The sequence below is a fragment of the Dermacentor albipictus genome, chromosome 4 (assembly GCF_038994185.2).
Source record: "Dermacentor albipictus isolate Rhodes 1998 colony chromosome 4, USDA_Dalb.pri_finalv2, whole genome shotgun sequence".
NCBI lineage: Eukaryota > Metazoa > Arthropoda > Arachnida > Ixodida > Ixodidae > Dermacentor > Dermacentor albipictus.
In genome coordinates this window covers 46,348,052-46,360,009 of record NC_091824.1, presented here as the reverse complement: position 1 = coordinate 46,360,009, position 11,958 = coordinate 46,348,052, and the positions used below count along the sequence as shown (strand labels likewise).

Genomic DNA, 11,958 nt, shown 5'->3' with positions numbered 1-11,958 from the left:
CAGCTAACGGCGCAGGATAGGATCTTATCGCACTTTATACGTAAGCTCACGGCAACACCGACAGATATATTTCGGCGGTTGTGTCCATATAATTGCTATCGCAAAATTCGCAATACATAGAAAATTTTACTAAGGACCAACCACGCTGCTGCCATGTCGTGATAGAGCGGTGAACGATAGTTCTAAAAAATGTGTTGCTAAATCTCCGCCAAATGACTATACGCTCGCATTTGGTGAGAGCGGCACACAGTCGCAAGAACTTGTGGAGGAAATACCGGAGTTCTGGCAGCTTCAGGTGCACTAGATCATTCAGTAACATGGGCGGCTTTGTAGTTCTACCTTACATCAGAGCAAACTGCACTCCACAGAAATCAAGGGCAGCCGCACCGTTATAGCTAAGAAAATTAAGGACAATTACGCCGCGTCTTCAGACTTCGAGCACGCTCCGACAGCCCAGCGATAGGTATTTAAAACACAACCACACTCGGACGAGAAAAGTTTGCTTCTGCCAAGTGAACGTAGCGGGTATTTCAAGACGCGTGTTAAATTCATGGCTGTTTCATTCGTAAACATTACTTAAGTGACGTAAAATTATCAGTGAGCAAAACAGTTTTTATTTCAACGCAAGGAAACAAAACCGAAACTAGCGCAACTGCTTTGCCCAGTTGTGCAGATACAAAATGATCCAAAGCCGAAGCCGTCAATAGCATGACGCCATGTTGAACTTGTGCTGCATCACGCGCGAATACGTTGTCGTTGAGTGGTTCTGAAATCGCTGCGTTAAGGGCGACTGCAACCAAGCGTTGTGGCAAGTTACGGTGGGAGCTTCTGTCCGTGCTGTGTGATTGCGACGAGGGGACTGCCGCCAGCAGCAGCGTATCGCCGATAAGCGCCCGAAGTGCTGCGGTTTGCACTGCATCTTTCATTGTGATATGGGAGATCGCAACGGACAGAGACGACCAGATGCATGCGAACGACTACCAGCGGGGAGTGACCTGTGCCATATTTCTCTTAACGTCTCAGGTAAGCATATCAGCTTTTGTTCCGAGTTTACAAACGGCGCGTACTCGGCCCTTCCGGTACGGCTACATTTTGCGCCATGTTTCTCTTGGCAGTTCACAGACGTTTCTTAGGCATGCGTGCGCGTATGTATGCGGAAATACTACTGGCAGACGGAAGCCTCAGGATAAACACCGTTCTTAACGACTCTAGTGACGAGTGGCCTGTCGCATCGAAAAATCCGTAGAATATCAAGTACTGCGTAACTTGAAGTGTATATACAATACTAGCACCAGTGTGACTTTCGCGTGGCGAAGACAGGTAATCGAAAGGGCAGCTTGTGCATTCTGAAGATTTACTAGCGCTTTAGGTATATTGCCGCGAATAATAAAAGCGCTACAACGCTGTATGGCAGTGTCAGGCGATGTGGCAGCACAGATATTTTAAGAGCGGTTAAGCGGCTGCTTGCACAAGCGAACAGACACTGCGCTTTCAAAGCGCTGAAAGAGAACAAACTTTTTGTGCATTTGGCTGTAAGTAGAAAACACATTAGCTCACAATCTAAGCCTATATATAATGTATTATTTTTACGTAATCTTTATTTTCACGGTTGTAAAAATTTAAAAGCATGAATATGCTGCAACATTTATATAGTAAATCCTACTACGCTTACAAAACCTGGCTGTGTTATGTGGTAAAATTGTACTATTGCTACTGGATTTTTTATATTGAGTCCGGTGGTTTATGAAAAAAAAAAGGTCCTTTTATGTGTAGTTTTATGTTAGTGCGTATATTTGCCCAGCAGAAATGAGTTGATTGCAAAGTTGTACCTTCCAGTGAGCTGCATATGAACCCAAGTTTATCCTGTCTTGGCTATTGTAATGTGCATACAGCAATTTTAAGTATATACAGCTGTAGTTGGCTTAGTCGCTGCAACATATTTTGTAAAAGTAGAAGGCCATTTATTATTTAGCTGCTTCCATGCAGAAATACCTTTTTTCTTGTAGCAAGAAACGCTGACACTATTGAATGAAATGAAGTGTGTTGTATTTTTCTACTAACTTAAAGGAAATTTCGTCTGCCGTGTATCGGAGATTAGTTTACCTTCTTGAACTAAACAATGCATTATGTCCTCGGCTACTGCTGTTGTCCTGTATATTTTTATAATTTTGAAATGTATTTTATTTTAGGTATTCAAGAAATGGCAACAGCCAGAAGTCACCATCTTACCAGCACGTTATGGGTGAGACAAATCGTAGCAGGCACTTTTGCATATCTCATTAGCATATGATGCTATTTGTTGTAATTTTTGTGTCCACTTTCCTGTCTTTATGCATTTTACTATTATTGTGCAAAGGGTAACAGTTTTACATTGCGACAGAGTAATCACCCAAAGGGGGGACATGGCTGGAGGAGACAACACACACAAGCCTCCTTTGTCCGTATCTTTATGTTGCGCAGTTACTCTGTCGTTATCTACCAACAAGCCCAAGTTCCTCATCAGCTACATTTACTAATGATCCGTTATTACAGTTTCATTGACATAACATTGAAAGTACAGAGGTACACAGGAGGACAAGAGACTTGAACTGATGAAGAGCCGTAGAACAAGGACCGCTGGAGCCAATATTTCGACAAAGAGAAGGAGATTTTTCTTCTCAAAACGTTGGCTCCAATGAATTTTCTTGTTCTATCACTATTTACGGTTGAAAGAAAGCATTATTCCTCTTGCTGAAGTATTATGCATTATGGCATAAAAATTAGCAGGGTGAAATATGAGGAATGTCAAAATTCTTGTATATTCCAGCGCTAAAGCGAAAGCCAGGAAAACAAGATGTAGAGAACCACATTGTTATTTTTCACTGCCCAGTTTAGCCAGCTTTATTCCAAGCTTGCACTTTGTTGCATTAACGACCACTGGAATTCGTTAATTGAATTAGCTTGGTGATTTACTTATATTAAGAGATTTTGAACTTGTATTAATGCAGCTTAACATAATGCATGTAAAAATAATTTACAATGACATATTTAGGTGGCAGGCTTGCAGTTGTCTAGCAGATCACTTGATGGTATGAGCTCAGGTTTCAACCGAGCTTCCATGCACAAACCGGTTACACATTTTTTGTTTCATTGTTTGGATTTTCATAAACATAAGTACCGTTTCTTTTTTGTTGGGCTTCTAGTTGTGTCGTAGGGCCTAACTGTTTACCTTTATTTGTATTGGTAGCCATGTTACACAGACAGCTCAGTTTTATTGTAAATCATGTCATGGTAGGACCAAGAACATTTGTGCAAATTTGTTGCAGGTACACTCTGGCGGCTCCTACCCCTGTGTCCTCCCACCACCCTGTCCTGACTACATCCACTAGGTAGTTGGGAGCCTTCGGCGGCTTCTGCCACTGCATCCTGCCGCCACCATGTCCCGACTATGTCCACTAGGGAGTTGGCAGCCTTAGTGATGATGCCAGCAGGCTGACAGCTGACAGAAAGATTCAGGTAAATACCTGTAATTAAGTGACGTCTTTTTGAGTGAAATGGCTTGTCACTCAACAATGAAAGACGTAACTTCGAAGTAGTTTAGACTCCCTGCTATCTGTGCAGGGATGCTCAAGTCCATGCATTTTGTCTTAGCCGCCAAGAGGCTATGTGTATTAGACGAAATGCGATGTAAATTTTCAAACTGCAAGAGACCACTTGCACAATTTTTTTTTGCTTAACACAAAAACTACTTTGATAAAGCTTTACCAATTTAAAAAGAATACAATGTACGCTCATACATGGTATTTGGCATAAATTTACTAGGGCTGCCTCAATGATAAGCAGGCCGATAAACGTACACCAAAACTGTCTTCTTTTCCAAGTTCATCCTCCTCTCTGCACTGCTGCATAATGTATCTTTCTGATACCATTCTTGCACACAGCACAAGTCCTAAACACATGGATTGCATAAATTTGCAGCTTTTGCTGTAGGTCACTTTTGTGAAAATAAAGTTAATAAGCCATTTTGTCCATTTTTAATCAGCCATAATAAACTGAGCAGTGGCTAATAAGCAGTCAAGTTTTTGGTGTAAGGCCTCTCTTCGTTGTTAAAAATTTGGCCCTCTTAATGAAATAACCAAATTTCTGGCTGCCATTTTATGATGCATACTTTGGTGCATTACACGAAATTTGACATAATGTTTATGGCAGTAAAAATTTTTTTTTGCTTCAAGTATTGTGTGAAATTGAGATTTTTTCTATAATGAAAGGCCCTCAGTTTTCAAGAAGAAATTCCAAGTGGTTGTGTGCCAGGTTGGAACAGCTGGCATGGAATAGCCTACTTACACAAATAGGGAGGGTCATGTACACTTGACTTTATGTTAAGATACTATTATTGATCCACAAAAGACAAATTGAAGGATTCCATCCTATAAGCAGCTCTTCACATTCATTTCCACTTTTGCACATTTATATACCTTGAGTCTGGTGACTTCTGTCTGTTTTCATCATCTGCTATGTGCAGATGGTAAACTTCAGATTTGCCCTATGGTACAGAATATTTTGGTGCTAATATATGAAACTGTGTTTTTCAGGTTGCCTCGAAATTTTACCCAAGCGATGCCGCACACTCGGGCCAGGCCTCTTGCGAACGACGTATAACCAGGCTCAACGCATCAGGGTCAAGGGAGTCCGGAGATCAAGGCAACCTGCTCTGCAACCAGCGTGCAACCTTTGGTGACCCCTCTACATGTGCTACCTATTTCACAGCTGTGCCTCACCTACCATCTATCCAAACAGCATCACCGGCTGTGATCACTTATCGAACCATGGATGAATGTTGGGGTGGAGTGATTTGAACAGACATTCTATTTGTCTCTTCAAATTCATTGTAAATATTTCTGTTATAATTGATATGTGTCTTTAGTATCTAGTTTTTAATAGTTCCTTTCTCTTAGAATTCTCACCATCAGCCCCTGCTATTCTAATGTATACCTGCCTTTAAGCCCCGTTTCTCGTAGTTCTTTCGTACTTGTGGGTGTAATTGATAGGTTATTAATTCTTGTTGTACGGAAGGCTAAAATACGAACTTACGGCATTTTTTCTTCCTTTGATAATCTACAGCACTGCAATGTGTTCAAAAAATGCAACATAACACCGGGCTCTGGTGCAGGATAAATTTAAGAGCAATATAGAGGACTTATTTCAAGCACCCATTATTTTTTAAAAACTCAAGGATATAGGAGCACAAGAAAGAAACTATTGAACTAGAGAAACATTGGTTCCCCTCATAAGTCTGGCAATAATGTGACTTCTTTCACTGCAAAGATACTGATACTCGCATACAAGGTTTGAGACATGAAAGCTATGATACCCTTGGCATTTCTCAGTGCTTATTTGCCACACTGACGAATGTCAAAGGCAGCATAGGTTTCATGCACACATTGGTTGTATTACACCTTTTGAGTATTGCATTTCTCAAACACACGGGTTTGCAGCAGTGCTTTAAATAGCAGATGTATTTCCTAATTTTCAGAATTTGTTAGTGGAAGAGTAACGCTACAGATCATGTAAAAATAATTTTACAGACTATATGTCCATGGATGCATGTTTCTTCTGATGACGTAGCAGTGCCATGTGGTCGGGGGATGAATGTCTATTTCAGATTTAAATATTGGCTTCCAGGCCTGGGTTAGTCTCCTACACTGAGTATTCTAGGTCAAAGCCCAGTTACTAGAGGAAAGTGAATAAAACTAGGAATTGTAAACATCAAAAGATCTTGTTCGGGACACTAATGTAACAATCAGCAAGGTTCTTTGTGCATTCATTTCCAGATTTGCGAGATTATATTTTGACTGGTTTCATTAATGCGAGAACAAATATTTGTTTATTCTCATGCTAGAGTTGGCTGCCCCCATTCGCATACAACCCCTTTACAGGCTAAAAATTAAGTGTATTAATAGGCTGTTTTTCGGTTTTGCGCCCTCAGTGTTAAGGGATGCAAATGGTGTCATACAACAGAATGCAGAAAAATGTCTAAGGAATGCAAGCAGGGCATGGGACTTTTTAGACAGATGCATGTGTGTGCTATTTATAAAACTCCCTATGGTATGCCTCAAGGAGTTTTGTAACCCTTTGGTAGAAACACTGACACCCACTTATTAAGGAGAAATGCTCCTCGAAACAACTTTTTTAATTTGTACTAGAAATTTGAATGTACTGCTATTCATAGGCAGTTTTATGTAGATTTGAATTGTCATTGGTTTTTGTGTAGCTGGTGTTTAGTTATGTCCTACATAGTGGCAATATATTTTTATGGGCACTTGTGTGTAAAAGTTTCGCAAATGGTTTCATGCTGTATCTTATTTAGCTAGGTGTATACCGCAAAGTGGCGATACCTATCCAAACAGCTTGTACAATTACTGGAATTATGCAAAAAATATTAGGCCACTTTAAATAATTTTTAGATTGCAATTTCAATTAGATACTGGTATTCTGCTTATCTTGAAGAGTATGTATGCCAAATTTAATTTGTAAAGGACAATTATAAAGCACGAGGTTATTCTCATGCTATTGTGAGAAAAAATTATTGAAGTATTCTCAATAATTTTAGTAGCAGGCCTGCCTGCCTGCCTACTAATCTTGCATACTTCTAGTAACTTTACGTGCTGTTTGAATAGATATCGGCACCTGGCAGTCTACAGGGAGCTGAGTTAGCTGCAGCACACTGCTTTTTTGTGAAAATTTAATACACAAGAAAGTGCCCGCAAATATCACTATGTATTTCGCCGTTGTATAGGACATAACTCACGAAGCAGCTAAACAAAAACTAATGGAATATATGAAATCTGCATGAAGAACTCTACAATTGGCTCTCTTTTGAAACCTCTAGTACAAATAATAAAAATATTTCGAGTAATATTCAATCAGCAAAACGTTCCCCTTGCTACAGTGACCTACAACATAGCGACGCAAAGCTTAAGGCAAGTCCTCTTGTCGAAGCGAATATGGGCTGTCTTCCCAAGGGCTTCTGTTAAAGACGGTGAATTTTCCTGCATTTACCAGAAGTGCAATACTAAAATGTTTGTGAATGTGCGATTGGTATTGGCACACTAACAGAAAAAAAGACAGTTCTGTGAAATGTAGACTTGAGACGTGACTTTGTTGGACATTTAAATTTTGACTCCATATATTTGTGTTTTGTACTGAGTGTTTCACCGGTGACTGCCACTAATTATTGAACATAACTGCTTCATGACAGTGCGACAATTTTCACTAACATAAATTTTAGCTGTGGCAGGCATTAGAATTACAGTACTCAATAACGTCTACTTTGTAAGAACTCAGACTAGCACCAGTTCTGAGATACATATACCCAAAAAGTAATGATCAAATAGATTTCTTTTCCACACAGAATTGCCCTACAAGGATTACAGAAGGCTTTTTGGCAAAGTAATATCCGAAAGAACAAAGCATGTTCCACCAAGTATGGTGACAAATATTTCAGAGCTGCTAGTCTGAGGACTCCTACAAACTAACAATACCTTCAGCACTGACTAGCTTCAATAATGGGATGTCAGTGTTTTGCTAAAATTAATGAAACTTCAATTATTGTGATCTTGTTTAAGAAGACATATGTAATTAACATGCAGTTCTAATCTCTGTCACTTTTGTAAATATTTCCCAATTATTTTTTCAGGCTACAATTTTTGGTTATAATGGTATTCATTGCAGAAAAAGCTAGTACATGGCATTTAATAAAGAAGGTACTGGTCATTGTAGATTTTCTGTCTTCAGCATTTGTTCTGTTCCACAGCTGTTTCTTGAAATCTGAAATGATGTACCCATCACTTTGTTAGCGATCAACAGGGAAATCTGTCAGTATGTTTTGTTTAAAATGGAGCTGATAAACCCAATAGTTAGGCTATTTGCTAATTATAAATTACAATGATAATAGTACAGGACCATAAGAACAGACTGATGCTGAATAACAGCTGTGCCCAGCTACATCCACGCAGCTTTGCCACACAATGTGCATGTGTTCAGAAGAGCCAAATGGCCCAGAGAGAAAGCAACAGTAACTAATTGTTCGTCATCTTGTACAAGCAGATTATGCGCTAGATGTAAATCATGCTCAGTAAATACATAAGTCAGTCATGTGAGGTGTCTCACTTTTGGTTGCAAGTTGGAACTTGTTGCAATCTTGGTTGTTTTTATTTTGTTTCCTTTGTGGGCATGAGTGACTTAGTTGCCTTGACACATATTATCAAAACTGTTTCTTCATCACTGGGAATCACAAAATTTCAATTACACATAAAATTTCCAGTTACTGATATGGTAGACTTCGAAGTTAATTCTCTTATCTACCAAGTAGTTTTATCATTCATTGAAACAGATCCATGCAATGCACAATGGGACCCCAAATTATAAATATCTGTTCTTGCTTTCTACCCTGCTCTACAACATTATGATGATACAAAGCAAAACTATAAGTTTACAATTGTCCCCCATAACCTGAGTTTCGCTTAGAATTTGAAAAACAAAATTGACATCCTGCTATAGTGTGAGAGTTGCTTTGGGCACCAAGTGAACTGCGTAGCACCTGTGCTAGAGTACACAACAAAGCAGAAAATCGCACCAGATTGCAATGGCAGTGGTAAGTTAAGAACAGAAAGTTAAGAACAGATGTTTTATTTCACGCACCATTAATGTGGCTTATCATCTCCTGTTTTGTGGGAACGCATACATTGGGAAGACAATTTTTTGCACCAATCTTACCTTAGTGGGACACTTGAGAAAGGTAGAAATCAAGAACAGGTATTCACACTTTGTTGCCCACAGTGTATTTATTATCTGAATGTGTTTCACTCTACAAAAGACTACTGTGGTAGATAATCATAAAGACCAAGACAAAAGAATTAAAAGAAGTATGTGTCAGTCATCCTTCCATGATCTCCCGTGTTTATAGCAACACTTCTTTCTGCATATGTGCGAAAGTGTAGGGAAGCATTACATAACTCAGTCATGCTTTCCAAGTTAAAAATCGGAATAAGGACTATCACAAGAACATTGTATGAGTGATTTGTAAATGTGGCATCTAATCTAACTGATTTACGTATGTGCTGAGGGTACATTACAGCCAGTGCATAATCTGTCTGCTCTTACAGGATAGCTTGTGATGAGTAAAAGAAGCCTTCCTCACATTTTCCTCTTTGTTTCTTTTGGACCTCGGTGCACCATGTGTATTGTTACAGCTGCATGCATGCAGCTGGGTATAGTTTGTGTTCTGCTAACTCCCTTGTCCTCATTATTCATGTGCTATCTTTGCCGTAACAAAATACAGCTACCTGTGCTACATATTTTGTCAGCGTGTTTGCATTATGGCAAGTTTTGTATTAGTGGTTATTGCAATCTGCGAAATTGTCTGTCAGCTATTATACTTCGTCTTGAAAAGTATGTTTGTCAACATAAATAAACAATTAGTATAAATTTTGCTCTATTTATTTGTGTAATATTATCTGTTGTGAAGCTTTTATACACTGTTGCATGTTGTATGACAATAAAATTGATGCACAACTTTTTAATGTGGTATTTTTCAGATCAATTTTCAACTGACGCTAACACACACAAGTTGTGGGGGAAAAGTGCCAACAAGAGTACCATAAGGTAAGACAGCTGTTCTTACTGTTAGATTGGATTATCAATTGCCAACCAGTTGTTTTCAGCAAGCATAGTATAACGCATAGATTATGTAATCTAAGTTGGAATATTGTTTTTATTGCACTTGATTATCTGAGTCTCCTTTGTACATAAGTGCGGCCTTCTTTATTTGTTGTGTAGCTTACTTCCTTAAAATGTTAAATCGTAAGTTCTAAATAAAAACGTCTCGAAGAACAGTGAAATAGGTTTAACTTATAAATGTTTTGACATTAGAGACCTGTGCAGTGCTGAATTGAACTTCTACATGAGTTACATAATATTTTGGGGTCTCATTATGGTTCTGAGTTGCGTTGCAGTGTCATGCATATGCACCTGCAGGCTACATATTGGATGTTTATTTAAGACTGTTTTGCTTGGTTGGCTATTGATTCCAGTTTAATGGTAATGAGAACTGTCTTGCTTTCATGGTGATTCTGTGCTGACTAATACATTTGAATTTTCCAGAAGACAACAAAGGGTGATGAAATGTTAACATTTTGTTGCTAACCTGCCACGTCCTTTTTGGCAAGTTTGCTATGGGTTCTTTCTTATATGTTGTCTTTTCACAGTAGCCATCTTGAGAACTAGCCATAGTCATGTGTAATTACAGCAAAAGTTCGTGACACATTTTGAAAAGCGGCTCGACACTGCCATCCGAGAGTCAAACGACTTACATGGATTAGTTATTTTACTCCATTTACAAGAGTCCTGCACCACGCACTAAGGGTAACTTGACACACACTGCTGGAGTCATCAGACTCGTCAAGAAGAGTTGACCGAATCCTTCAGCAGTGGTCATGTCACCCTTTTATCTTGAGTCGTTCGACTCATTTAGAATTGTTAACGGACTCCCTCAGCACTAGTCTTGTAACCCTTTTGAGAGGGTATAGGCGACTATTACAACAGAGTGTGCATGACTATTGTGTGCGGAGTCACGCAAACACCTTGTATTGAGCACGGATAGTCTCGGGACTCTCTGCCGAAAGAGAGTTCAGGTGTCTCCCACAAAGTGTGTCGTATACGTGGCGAATCCAGACTCTCCGAAAAGAGTAAGAGGTACTCTTTTTTTTCTTAGTGTGTAGTTGAGCGGAAGCCCGCAATGTGAACGAAGTTGATGAAACTGAAAAATTGGCATTCATCAAAGCACCAAGGCACAGATTTAACTCTTGCGTGTTGCTCATCAAGTTCAACTAATTACGCAAACGTTTTTGTATTCCCTTCCACCAGAATGCGGCCGCTGCGGCCGCGAATTGAACCCTTTACCTAGAGCTCAGCGGCAGAATGCCGTAGCCACAGAGTCACCCCAACGGACACAGCAGGAACGACTGTAGTGAGACCAGGAGTTACGCGTTTCAATAGTACTTACAAGAGAAAGTCGGTCGCTACTGCGCTTATCGTAATTGTGACAGCTGCATGGGCTTTTACAGCGAAGCGCTGTATCGCTATATACCCCCGCAAATTTTCTGCGTCCATGCGTGTACACCGTCGCGTCGAAAAAGCAAACATTTTCCTCTCTAGAGCCAGTGTAAAAGAGAGCCTAGTCTTGTAGTTTCATTAGCATAATTGTCAAAAACCTATGATGGACGGTCCATTGTCCTCCCTAGTTCGCTCATCGCAAGTGGCAAGTGCAACGGGTCACCAAAGTGGCCCATTGTTCTCGGCGCGGCGCTCGCTCGCTGCCGCTAGCGGGCGCGCTGCTATAGCAACCGTGTCCGTGTAAAGGCCGTAATAAACGTACCGGTATGTATCGTCCAATGTGTGTTCGTCTATACAGTGAAGTCGGTGTCGCCTAGCACCCTTATTGCCAGTTGTTCGTGAGCAGTCTCATGGGGCGGACGCCTATCACGCTCACAGAAGAGGAGCAACGTGTCCTTCTAGAACCACGTCAGGAGCGACAGCGAGAACGGACGCACCGGCGGCGGGAAGCCGCTAAGACCGATCGGGCGTTCGTCGATAAGCCTGGCCCGTCATGCGTGTCGGCCCACGAACACCCGCAGCGTGCCCGTCAAGAACGACGGCGTGAGCAGAACTGGGAATGTCAGCGCCGGCGGCGGGACGCCATTAAGGCCCGTCGTAGCAATTCCCTACCCGGCGATGGTCCACAGCGTGTCCGTGTGGAGCCGACGTGCGAACAGGACCGGGAACGTGAGCGCCGGCGGCGGCAAAGAAGCTCTGGCGAGACGCGGGCTTTGATTGCATATACATAGTCGTACATATATATATAATCTCGTCATTTCAGAAGAACACATAACAGCTTCGCTGGTCAGAGCGGACGCGCCGATG

At 40.7% G+C, this 11,958-nt stretch overlaps 1 long non-coding RNA gene across 1 annotated transcript; it reads left to right on the top strand.

Moving 5' to 3' along the window:
* The first annotated feature begins 760 nt into the window (after window positions 1–760).
* Window positions 761–7,752, top strand: LOC139059070 (uncharacterized). Its single transcript, XR_011513861.1, has 4 exons — window positions 761–1,023; window positions 2,190–2,242; window positions 3,306–3,495; window positions 4,572–7,752. It is a non-coding gene; the product is annotated as an uncharacterized lncRNA (long non-coding RNA).
* The last annotated feature ends 4,206 nt before the right edge of the window (window positions 7,753–11,958 follow it).